Consider the following 13,620-nt stretch of genomic DNA (forward strand, 5'->3'; position numbering starts at 1 on the left):
CTTCGATCACAAGCACGTTTTAACGTTCGCGTTTTGTCGCTTCTACCTTTTTCTTGACCTTTGCTATGTTGATGTGTATTGTTTTGATATGATGGTCAGAAATAAAAAAACAACTGAACTGAGATCGCTTGTTCGATCTAGATTAACATCTAAACAGCTATTCGTTATACAAAACTTGAATATATCAGAAATAGCCTAAAGTAACTTCATTGTCTCAAAGCTTTTTGTTTGACACTCATCAAGATGTATGACCTCTATGACGTTACATTTTCTAAACTTTGGGTTGACTTCAGAGCATAAAAGCTAGTGACTTACCTGAATAAGATCGTTTTTTTGAATCAACCAAGGAGAAAATTGATAAATAATAAAAGTGTAATAATCTCGCAAAAAAAAGCAATCAACCTATGTCTCAAAAACAAAGTTTGCCTAATTTTAAACGAAACTGCATTAAAAGAGCGAGTTTTGCCAATACCAAACATTTAAATGTCTCAGTCTGGAATTAGCAACAAGAAAACATAGAGACTTAGCTTTATTTCCGAAAAATGCCGAAGAAAACATGATCTTATCCTTTTGCTATGCCACCGGACAGCACCATTTTACAGAAATATTCATATACCCACAATTTTGTTGAAAATGCTCTCAAAATGCACCAAACTGAAAGTAATTTTTCAAAATTTTCTGGGGGAGGCCCCCCAGACCCCCCGCCACTAAGTGTCGCCTTCGGCAAACACGCCATCGGACTTCGCCCGCCGGCTGTCAACATCCCCCCTTTCAAAATTTTTTACATTGTTTGCACTGTCACTGCTACTGTCTGTCACTTGCACTGTCAATATTTTGCCCCCCCAATGTTGAAGGTCTGGCGGCGCCACTGCCTGCCTGCTGTGGGTAGCATACGGTTGAATCGCTTCCGCACGGGTGTTGGGCGCTTCGCTTCCTTGATGCACAAATGGAGCCTATCAACATCTGCGGCATGCAACTGTGGTGCTGAGGAACAGACAACAGATTACATTCTCTACCACTGCCCGACGTTTACTCCTCCAAGGGCAGTTGGCCTGTTAACACTGGAGGACTTTACAATCAAGTGGCTGCTCGAAGAATGCCCGGACGTTTGACCCCAATGAAATGTAGTCCAAAAAACCAACCACTCACACGAAAGAAGAAGACTATTAGTTTGTTATTTTCAGTTTGACATCGTAGCGTTGCCCGTGGTAGGATTTCTCCGTGGGGTTTTATTTGCCTGGATTGCTCTCCTTTGCTAAATGAGCTACAGTAAACGCATCAAGATGTGTTCCCCTTACGACCATCCAGTGGCGTAGCCAGGAAAAAAATTTGGGGGGGGCCAAATATTTGATGAATTGAAAAGAACGACAAAGTGTTTGATTTATGTGCAGTGGCGCATGCACGTATGTGCACCTGATGTGCAGTAGCGTATCCTGGTGGCTTGAGCAAGGGGAAGCAATGAAACTGGTGGGGGTTAAAGCGTGCCGAAGGCACGCGTTTTCTAGGGGGGTCCGGGGGCATGCACCCCCGGAAAATTTTTGCAAAATTACACTTGAATATTGGATTATAGCGCTTTCTGGAAACACTTTTAGGGTAATATTTGTATGAAATTTATTAGCAGATAAACAGCTATTAACTTATTAAAGGTAGCTCTTACACACGAACGGGCAACATCTGCGGCTAAAATTAGAGAACACCAAAAACTCAGCTACAGAAAAACCTAACAGAGTAAGCCATTCTGAAATTGCTTCCACAAATTAGTTAAAAGAAACGTAAATCCAGTAAATTTTGCGCGATTTACGATTTGCAAAATTTATTGGTGTCTTTCTGTGTGTCTAAAACAAGTCTTTGGGGTGTTAATAGCCAGATGTTTTGGAAAACGTTATAAATTTCTACAAATTTGATTATATTTTCAACAAAGGGCTCAACTTCGGAATCCAAACTTCGAAAATTTGGGGGGGGGCCATGGCCCCTTTCGCCCCCCCCTGGCTACGCCTATGCGACCATCAGCACTCTTGATAACGCACCATGGCCTATTTTCATAGCAAATGTTTATTTATACGATTCTTGAAAAAATCAGCAAACGCTATAGCCTAATATTGTGGGCTGTTGTTGTTTTTTTTTGTAACATTTTCTTTCACTTCCCTTTCTATCTTAAATTTTTCTGAAGGTGTTGCAACCGTGCCAAATTTCTTTCAACTTAATAACTTACTTTGGTCACAAGCACGTTTTAACATTCGCGTTTTGTTGCTTCTACCTTTTTCTTGACCTTTGCTATGTTGACGTGTAATGTTTTTGCTGTGATGGTCAGAATTAAAAACAGCTGAAGTAAACTGAACAGTTTGACATATATAGGCGAGGTTACTAATTAAACGATAAATACTATTAATTGTAAGTTACAAAGTGTTCAATGCCAAGCAAAAAACCAAGCAGAGCAACCTACATCAAACAGCCTACAGTTATTACTTTCAGAAACTTTCACAATTGTAGAATTCTATCTGAATAAGGACCTTCTAATGATCCCCTTTTTAGGGTGAAACAGGCTGTAGAATTTTTAAGAAGTAAAAACTATATTTGATATAGGCTCCTAACACCTAATAGACTCCCCGTCAAACTGAAATCAAAAATTTTCAACACCTACGTTTTACCAGTCGTGCTGTAGGCTAGCTAACAATCTAGATTTGTGTAAATTGGACATCATCAACAATGAAAAAACTCACTACCTTTCAAAATCACATCATGAGAAGCATATGACCAACAAAAGGCTACTTGACCACACGAAAACAGAAGATCTTTTAACTATGACAAAACTATACATCCAATTGCAGCAATAATAAAATCAAAAGTTTTAAAACTGTTCGGCCACACTAAAAGATCACAATTCGGAATCAGCAAAGTTTGCACAGAAGGCAAAGTAGAAGGAAAAAGAAAACGTGGCAGACAACCAAAACGATGGCAAGACAACATTCAATTATGGACACGGCCGGATATCGTGCCGCGAAGAGAAAAAATTAGAGGGGTAACTTTTCTGCACAAAGTTGCATATACTAACAGCTTTACAATGGTTAACAGACAAAATATTTTATATTTCTGAGCAATTTATGGACATAATGATGCGTTAAAAAGCATTCAACATAAAATTGTAATCATACGCTGATAGGCTTGGTTCAATTGCTAATCTGGTCAGTCAAAACTTGAAAATTCGATGTGGCAAAGTATCGCAGCTACCGTCATTGTCACTTTCATCTTCTTCTTCAGAACTCGATGGTACTTCAATGACCTTGCGTTTCTTGCCTCTCTGACTACTGGTACTTTCAGATCCTGTTCCAGATGGCATCTTCGACATTTCTTTCTGTGCAGCTATGTCTTCAGACGTATATGCCTTCCCTGCTGCTACTTTGGGGCCACGTTTTTGACGTGTTGTTGCTGGTGGAGACAGGTGCTCCTTCAACATGTTTGCCACAACTTCTCCCAAGGCCTCTTGGACTGTCTCAGTTGGATTGTTATTTGCATCAGGGAGACGCTTAAGCACCTGCTGCTCATCCTGAGGTACTAGACCGCAACCCTTGAATCCAGCTGCAAGGTTTTCCTTTTTCTCCTCCATCTGGTTACACAGTCATTTCAAAAGTGATGGAAACACTGTCTTTGGTATGCTGCCCCTCACTCTGCTCTCCTTTCTCCAGTCCTCCAATATCATTCTCCACATCTTCTTTACTGGCCCAAATACAGCAACATCCAGTGGTTGAAGTAGATGGGTTGCATTGGGTACTAAACTGATAAACTTGATATCATTTTCTTCACAATCAGCTATCACCTGTGTACTGAAATGCATATTGCATAGGCGCCGACTTTTATTTTTGCACGGGGTGGCGGATAGCACAATATGGCAACCTAAAAACTTTAGCCAAGGGAATTCGCTCTCCCACGATTTTTGATAGCTTCTCCCTTCAATAGCGATTATCCTGCTCGTGCACGGTTCTTCCACCTCCTTGATTGTGCTAACGCCTTTTGGCAGTGGCACACTTTCGTTTCGTTCAGGCGTTTGGTCACTTTTCATGCTGGCTGAAATCCTGACTAGAAGCAACAAAAAATGACTCAATGGAGGGCCGCAATTTTGAACACTTTTTCGGTGGCATCTTTAAGCTGAATAAAACTGGAATGTCGGCGAAAACTTTTACTGGACTTTTCGTAATTTTTTCTATGATGTAACAAGCAACTCCTATGTCAGACCAATAAATTCCAGCCTCAGACTTTTACTGGACGACTTTTCGTAATTTTTTCTATGATGTAACAAGCAACTCTTATGTCAGACCAATAAATTCCCGCCTCACAGTTTGTCACGCATTGACACGCAATATTACTGCATGAAGTAGAAGAAGTTCAAATTGAAGTCGGCAGCAGTGGCCGAGTGGTTTAGCGCGTTGGGCTCGCAGTCGAGAGCCTGCATGTTCGACTCCAGCCACCCGCACTTGCTGTTGTTTCTCTGGGCAAGAAACTTTACGATAATTGCCCAATGATCGCTTTTGAGTAATGAGTAGTACCAATTTTAAGTCATAAGTAGAGTAGACAACCGGAAACAGACATTGCCGTCGGCTGCAGCGTGGGTCAGGTGTACGTCGGAAGGCGTACACCGATGCATAGCGCTCAAGTCCGCTTTCCCGCAATGCAGGTTAAAGATAATAAAACAAACAAACAAGTAGATAACAAAGTAGAAATTAAAGCATGAAGTAGATGACAGTACACTCCAATTGAAATCGAAAAATAATTCAAAAAATCTTGAGTAATTGAAAAAGGTTGCTTTTATTATTAGGAATTGGCAGGGGGCGTAGCTTTCCTCGAATAGAATCATGTAAACGTGTAAATTTGCAGAACGTTAAAACTGCTACTTTACTAAGTGCACTTTTTAAATGAAACTTAAAAAGTTTTGAAAATTGCATTTTTTTAATGAAATTTGAAAATAGATATTCATTTAGGGCAGGGTTGTCCAAACTTTATGGGACGCGGGACGCATTCGGCAAGGAAATTAGATCGCGGGCCGCAGTTGACATTTTTCCTCTTATACACTGTCTCACTGTACCAGATGTAAAGTAAAACACGTACATGTGTAAATGAATCTTTATATTTATCATAAAAACATATTGGGGAATAGATTAAAGAAGCTAAGATGTGAATACTACGAATAAGAGAGTTTTGGAAATTTTAAGCAACGTCAGTAGACCAGGAAACCTTATAAATAACTGACAAGTATGAATAAGAATAAACCATAAATTTATTCGTAAAAAATATTTAAGGAAGTACGTAAAACGGTACAGTTTACTTAAAATTCAGTGAGATGGGTGTGCCTGCATTTTGGAAGCCAGCTCCTTTGTGTCAATGTCAACTGAGGTTAAGGCTAAACGAAGGCAGGCTTCGAGAGATGTTTGTTTAAGTAGATTCCTCTCTTTGGATTTAATCGACTTCATTGCAGAAAATGCTGCTTCACAAAGGTAGGTACTGCCAAACATTGACAGCAAGTGCAATCCAAAACGGCGTAAATTAGGATAATGCTCTTCAGAAAAAAGAGGCCAAAATTGAGTGATTGGCAGTGTAGCTTTGCTTAATAAAAACTGGTCACTTTGCAAGTCACACAATTCAAGCTGCAAATCGTCATCGGCTTCTGATATAGTTATAGTCAGCGGAGCATTGAATACATTGAAGTTTTTTGGATTTAGCCATCAAAAGTGATACATCATAAGCAATGGTTGTAGAAGACGAAGGCTTCACTAATTGAAACATGTTTTCTTGACGCTTACGCAGGTTTGATTTGAGATCATTGAGTAGGGCTCGCCGCGCCTCACCAGTGTATTTATCATAGCCAGTGACATGAAGAGTGCTGTAGTGTCGTTGTACATTGTACTCTTTCATAACAGATATCATTTCATTACAAATTAAACATAAAACTTATATGCGGATTTTTATAAATTTACCATTTTAAGGTTGTTTTTCTAGGGTCGGCTTATATGCGAGGATATACGGTAATTTTTAAAAGTTTTCTAGAAGAGGCGGCGGGCCGCATTGAAAGAGGTCGCGGGCCGCATGCGGCCCGCGGGCCAGGCTTTGGACAACCCTGATTTAGGGGATGGAGCTATCAATCATCGAGATAGTTTTATTTCCAAGTATTTTATAGCTGTCATAATTTATAGCCATATTATAAGCAGTTTAAAAATTTTCAAAAATAATTTTTGGGGAGGCAATGGAAAGATCGTATTTTATTGATTAATAAATCCCATTGTAAACCTAACAAATGTAACAATGACTTATGACAAGTAACAAATAAAACGATATTAACAACAACAAGGAAAAAACTCGTAGCCACGTGTTGCGTAATCTTCACGTAGCTTGCTTGATGTTACGCGAGTATCATGCTTGTGACAAAAACAATCATTTTCTTCGCAATACTGTATTGGGTCACCTCTTGCTTTACGTTGACTTGAAGCGAAAACCAATGATCAAAAAAAGATTTAAACGTCCGTTCAAACTACATTTATTTGCAATAAGTAATGTATCCCAAACGGGGTGGCTGCCACCCCGCCACAGCGGTTACGGGGTGGCGTGGCCACCCCGTAACCCCGTAAGTCGGCGCCAGTGCTGAAATGTGATGCCAAATTATCCCCAATAAGCACTTTCTTCCCAGGCTTCTCCTTTACATGGTCCAGAAACAACTTGAACCACTCCTCAAACGTAGTGGAATCAAACCAACCACTAACTGAGTGATTGTATAATGCACCAGGTGGGCCACCTTCCGTCCAACCAGCATAGAGATTCCTTGATTGATGCACGACCATCGGAGGGAGATACTCTCCTACTGCATTTCCGCAAAACATCATGCTAACGGCTTGCTTGGAGTGTGATGTCTTTCCACTCTTCGAAGTCCTCTTCTCACAATGCACTGTTTAGCCCCTGGATTGTCTGTTACATTGGTTTCGTCATAATTGTACACGTTTTGGGGCTCTACCCCATTCAGTTCCTCATAAATGTTTTTGAAATATTCTTTCACGATAGTTGAACTAATTTCAGCACGGCTTAGCTTCACATTGTCAGCAAGTCGTTGTGTAAGATGTTGACGTTCCTTAAATTTTTTTAGCCAGTCCCAACCAGGCAGGTTTTCCCGGAAGATTTTTATGGTTTTACCTTGTCGATTAACATCTTGTACAAGGTAACGAATGTCAGAAGACGATAATAGAAATTTCCAATCAGTTAGGTGGTTGATGACTTTTACGAGTGCTGTCTCTTCAGCAGCCAATAACACTGATTGTCCACCTGGTTTTCCTGCATGTTTCACTGTTGGACGTGTCTTGTTCCAAACCGTTCCATATGATATTTTGAACTGCTTCGATGCAGCATGAATGGTCAATCGTCCATTCTGCACCTGCCGCACAGCATTTTCTAGGTCTACTTGAGTATATGCAGTTTGATACCCCCTCGACCCAGCTTTCCGTTTGTAGACTCATGGCATAATTGTTACAGTATAGTATCAAACTTAATCAGTATCTACAAAGACAACACAAAATACAAATTTACTATCATGAAAACACAACTATACAGAATCTTGGACACCATTGTTCAATTTTGACGTTCAGTGTGACTTTGATAACCAATGTCAAAGTCACACTGACTGTCAAAAGTCACCCTGATTAACGGTATTCCAAATATTGCTAAAGCTACAAACATATTTTATAATTAATATGTACAATTACAGTATAAGCACATAAACTATCTAAACGAAGGCTGTAGCTATATTGACGAAAATGAGGCACTTGACTTCCACAGAAAAAATTTAATGTGCATGATTATGTCTGTTCAACCTTGTGACATTTGACAAATATAGACTGGTTATAACCAAGTGGTTTTTGGAATATCAGCCAAAATTTCCTCTAGTTTGGTTGCTTCTGGGCTTTGTACGAGGATATTTTTCAAAAATTCGACATCAAATTACTAAATGTTAATAAAAAAATTTTTGGAAAAAATGCAAACTATTTAATTGCTGCTCTCGATCCTGACTACGGCCTAGATCACATCACAAAACTGAATAATCTAATGACTAATAATGTAATGCCTACCCATTATTGCAGATTATAACATAGAGCATAACTTAGTACTGCAGCACAATATACGTCTACCCTGTGATGTCATCACTGCACTAAAACCTTTACCTGTTAGTCACTATTGCTAAGTAATATTTTCTGTGCAAAAAGTTATCGCTATATTATTGTTATTGTTTATCTTCAAGCATTAACAAGCTGCTCCAATCAGCAATTCAAACTAGATTAGATATGGATCAATAGCATTGCCAGATAAGAAATTCTGCCCTAATTTGAGAAAAGTTCAAAGCTGTTGAAAACAAAAGTTGTATTTTGGAAATTTTTTTAGTCCTGGGCAAAGATCCTTAGCTTAACCCATCCTAACTTTAATCCTAACTCTGGCAAAACCTGATTGTGACCATGGCAATATGTGGGTAAAAATAGCCACTCCGAATTACATTTGCTGTTTTGTCAGCAAAATTGATACTGCTTGCTACAGCAAAGTTTTTAACAAGACCAAAGATGTTAAATGGTGTATGATTACTGGTGCTACCTAGTGCCTACTCTTGCAACAGATACCATTTTAAAAGCTTTGGTTTTATAGGAGCTGTTCTGCAACAGCAACACTTTACATTTAGGCTACAGTTTAGTAACTTCAGAGAATGAAATTAAATGGTGAAAATTGAACTGACAGTGTTGCCAGACGCAAAGCGTTACCCCTCTAATTTTTTCTCTTCGCGGCATGATATCCGGCCGTGTTATATCGTAGGCCACGACCGGACTCAACTTGGCGACACTGAGCGAGTTGGCTCAAAATCGCCACTCTTGGAAGCAAATAACCCATGTTAATTGATGCGCAATCTGCTACAGGCGGAGATGACGACTGATGAATGACTAATTATTATTTTGAATTTTTAGTCTCACAAATATTGACTTTTCATGAAAGTACTTGAATTAATCAATTGAAAAACTCCAAACTCCTTGTGTTGTAGTCAGAGGTGGGCACCCGCTACTTTTAAAGTAGCGCCCTACCCGCTTCCGCTACTTGGGCCAAAGTAGCGCGCGCTACCGCTACCCGCTACCAATTTACAAAAGTAGCGCGCTACCCGCTACCGCTACTCAGACCAAAGTAGCGCGCGCTACCGCTACTTTTGTTTAAAATGACACTAAGAAACACTCTTCAAGTCCCTAGTGACGCAAAAATGACCTTGAAAACGAATGTTATCATTCGTTCACGCTGTCATTTTAACGTCGTTATGGAAAACACATTCTAAGGGAAAATTATTGTTACGCATCTTTCAGAAACACAAGCATTTCAAAATGAGAGTCACCAAGTCCTACCCGCTTTCGCTTAAGCACATCTTTTCCAACAGAGAAAAGTCTCTCCACCGCAGTAAAAAAATTGGGGTGTTCCATTTAATGAACAGATGTTTTAACTCGGTATTCGAAGAGCTCAAGGTTTTGCTCTTGTCAGAAAAAAAGACGTCCACAATTGCTGCTTCCTTCTGCATAGACGTTTCACGGGATGGCGCAAACACTCCAAAAAATACATCCTCGGAGTCATGACTGGTGTTGGTTACACTCTTCTTGGTATCAAACTGGCTTGATGTCTCCCGCAACAGTCGAATTACATCTGTCTTGACTTTTTCTCGCAGTGCGTCAGCATCATCCGTAGAAACGTAGTGCAGAAATTGTAGCCACAACGTCTTGAAGAAGGGATGAAGACATGATGCCATAACGCATTTCATGTCGTTGAAGCACTTGTTGAATCGTTTCGTCACCCCTTCAAGGACTTTCACTTTCAACTCCTCACAGGTCACAAGATCACTGATCTCGGTCAACTTCTTCCCGCAAATTGTGATGGTTGGAAACAATACTCCGTAGTCCGTAATACACTTCGACTCGCCCTGTAGAATGTCTAAAGCCTGGCTCTGGCAGATAGGCTTCATCACACGGACATATTTGCAGAAGAAGTTGACGTCAGCTGGAAAAGATCGTAAGTTTGCAACCAAACCGATTATATAGCTGCTTGACCACGCCAGTATTGCAAAAAAAACAATCACTTTTTTCAATTTAAATTAAAAAGTAGCGGGTAGCGGGAGTGCGACTGAAAAAAAGTAGCGCCTCTCCGCTACCGCTACTTTGGAAAAAAAATAACGCCCCTACTGCAGCCGCTACTCCAACTAAAAAGTAGCGCCGCTACCGCTACTTTTACAAAAAAAGTAGCGCCGTTGCGGCGCTACAAAAGTAACGCGCTACTGCCCACCTCTGGTTGTAGTGTTATACATAGGCCTACATAGGCCTACCGGAAACAGACATTGCTGTAGGCTGCAGCGTGGGTCAGGTGTATGTCGGAAGGCGTACACCGATGCATAGCGCTCAAGTCCGCTTTCCCGCAATGCAGGATAAAGATAAACAAACAAACAAAACTAAAATTTTGCTATTTTTTTTACTGTGTTTGGCTATTCTTGGTTAAAGTTTGGCTACAAATTATTTTGTATCTGGCAACTCTGGAACTAAACAAAACAGCCAAACTGCCAAACCAAAGTGCCAAACTGATTACCGTATGTTACGGACCATAAGGCGCACCGGTCTATAAGGCGCACTGTCAATAAATTGCTTTGATTAGTTTTTTGTTCATACATAAGGCGCACCGGACCATATATAATAGTATATCGGTACTGGTTTTGAGTGTAGGCAATAAAGCACTACGGTACCGCACTTGATCCATACATAAGGCGCATCGGACCATAAGGCGCACGATCAATTTATGAGGAAAAAAAAGAATTTAAAGTGCGCCTTATGGTCCGTAAAATACGGTAGTTACTTTTTCCTGACTATTCATTCATTTTAGGTATTTTTTGTTATTAATGAGTCCGGGGCGAAAAAGATGCTACTGACTACAATAGTGGGTGCTCTTCCACAAGACGCCGGAAATTGTCTCCCATTCATTCATTTCTTGTTCAATTTCAACAAATTTGCTATTGTTGGAAAGCACAAGCATAGATCTAACCAACTAAATTAATACCAAGTCCTAAAATACTACTAGCTCCATCTGGTGGCCACCTAAACTTGACCAAATTCAAACCATCACCAAAACTTCATTTTAAATGATAAACAATCTAAATCAAATCTAATTAAAAGAACATGTTACTGTTTATTGAAGTGCTAACTTTCATTGTTATATCTTATTGAATATGCGCGCAATCGTTGTTCGAAGACAGCCCCCCAACGAAGCTTTTGCCCTATGCATTTCAATGGCGAATCGATCGTCTTCCAGTTCACGCCCTGCATGTTCACGATAATTAATTGTCTCCCATTTATTCATTTCTTGCTCAATTTCAACAGATTTAGTATCGTTGAAAAGCACAAGCATAGATCTAACCAACTAAATTAATACCAAGTCCCAAAATACTACTAGCTCCATCTGGTGGCCACCTAAACTTGACCAAATTCAAACCATCACCAAAACTTCATTTTAAATGATAAACAATCTAAATCAAATCTAATTAAAAGAACATGTTACTGTTTATTGAAGTGCTAACTTTCATTGTTATATCTTATTCAATATGCGCGCAATCGTTGTTCGAAGACAGCCCCCTAACGAAGCTTTTGCCCAATGCATTTCAATGGCGAATCGATCGTCTTCCAATTCACGCCCTGCATGATCACGATAATTAATTGTCTCCCATTTATTCATTTCTTGCTCAATTTTAACAGATTTGCTATCGTTAAAAAGCACAAGCATAGATCTAACCAACTAAATTAATACCAAGTCCCAAAATACTACTAGCTCCATCTGGTGGCCACCTAAACTTGACCAAATTCAAACCATTATCAAAAGTTTATTTGCAATGATAAAAACATTAAACGACAACCAATTAAAAGAACTTGTTACTGTTTATTGAAGTGATAACTTTCATTTTTATACCTTATTTAATATATGAGCAATCGTTGTTCGAAGACAGCCCCCCAACGAAGCTTTTGCCCAATGCATTTCAATGGCGAATCGATCCTCTTCCAGTTCACGCCCTGCGTGATCAATGGTGAATCGATCGTCTTCCAGTTCACGCCCTGCATGTTCACGATAATTAATTGTCTCCCATTTATTCATTTCTTGCTCAATTTCAACAGATTTGCTATCGTTGAAAAGCACAAGCAGGGATCTAACCAACTAAGTTATAACCAAGTCCCAAAATACTACTAGCTCCATCTGGTGGCCACCTAAACTTGACCAAAATCAAACCATTATCAAAAGTTTATTTGCAATGATAAAAACATTAAACGACAACCAATTAAAAGAACATGTTACTGTTTATTGAAGTGCTAACTTTCATTTTTATACCTTAATTAATATATGAGCAATCGTTGTTCGAAGACAGTCCCCCAACGAAGCTTTTGCCCAATGCATTTCAATGGCGAATCGTTCGTCTTCCAGTTCACGCCCTGCGTGATCAATAGCGAATCGATCGTCTTCCAGTTCAAGCCCTGCATGTTCACGATAATTAATTGTCTCCCATTCATTCATTTCTTGCTCAATTTCAACAGATTTGCTATCGTTGAAAAGCACAAGCATAGATCTAACCAACTAAGTTAATACCAAGTCCCAAAATGCTAATAGCTCCATCTGGTGGCCACCTAAACTTGACCACATGCAAACCATCACCAAAACTTCATTTTAAATGATAAACAATCTAAATTAAATCCAATTAAAAGAACATGTTACTGTTTATTGAAGTGCTAACTTTCATTTTTGTATCTTATTCAATATGCGCGCAATCGTTGTTCGAAGACAGCCCCCCAACGAAGCTTTTGCCCAATGCATTTCAATGGCGAATCGATCGTCTTCCAGTTCACGCCCTGCATGTTCACGATAATTAATTGTCTCCCATTTATTCATTTTTTGCTCAATTTCAACAGATTTGCTATCGTTAAAAAGCACAAGCATAGATCTAACCAACTAAATTAATACCAAGTCCCAAAATACTACTAGCTCCATCTGGTGGCCACCTAAACTTGACCAAATTCAAACCATTATCAAAAGTTTATTTGGAAGGATAGGAACATTAAACGACAGCCATTTAAAAGAACATGTTACTGTTTATTGAAGTGCTAACTTTCATTTTTGTATCTTATTCAATATGCGCGCAATCGTTGTTCGAAGACAGCCCCCCAACGAAGCTTTTGCCCAATGCATTTCAATAGCGAATCGATCCTCTTCCAGTTCACGCCCTGCATGTTCACGATAATTAATTGTCTCCCATTTATTCATTTTTTGCTCAATTTCAACAGATTTGCTATCGTTAAAAAGCACAAGCATAGATCTAACCAACTAAATTAATACCAAGTCCCAAAATACTACTAGCTCCATCTGGTGGCCACCTAAACTTGACCAAATTCAAACCATCACCAAAACTTCATTTTAAATGATAAACAATCTAAATTAAATCCAATTAAAAGAACATGTTACTGTTTATTGAAGTGCTAACTTTCATTTTTGTTTCTTATTCAATATGCGCGCAATCGTTGTTCGAAGACAGCCCCCCAACAAAGCTTTTGC

The 13,620-nt window shown here is 39.4% G+C and overlaps 1 pseudogene; it reads right to left on the minus strand.

Annotated features, from left to right (window-relative positions):
• Positions 1-2,706: 2,706 nt before the first annotated feature.
• LOC145777415 (uncharacterized) lies at positions 2,707-7,710 on the minus strand (annotated as a pseudogene).
• Positions 7,711-13,620: the final 5,910 nt, after the last annotated feature.

The sequence above is a fragment of the Aplidium turbinatum genome, chromosome 9 (genome assembly GCF_918807975.1).
Source record: "Aplidium turbinatum chromosome 9, kaAplTurb1.1, whole genome shotgun sequence".
Taxonomy (NCBI): domain Eukaryota; kingdom Metazoa; phylum Chordata; class Ascidiacea; order Aplousobranchia; family Polyclinidae; genus Aplidium; species Aplidium turbinatum.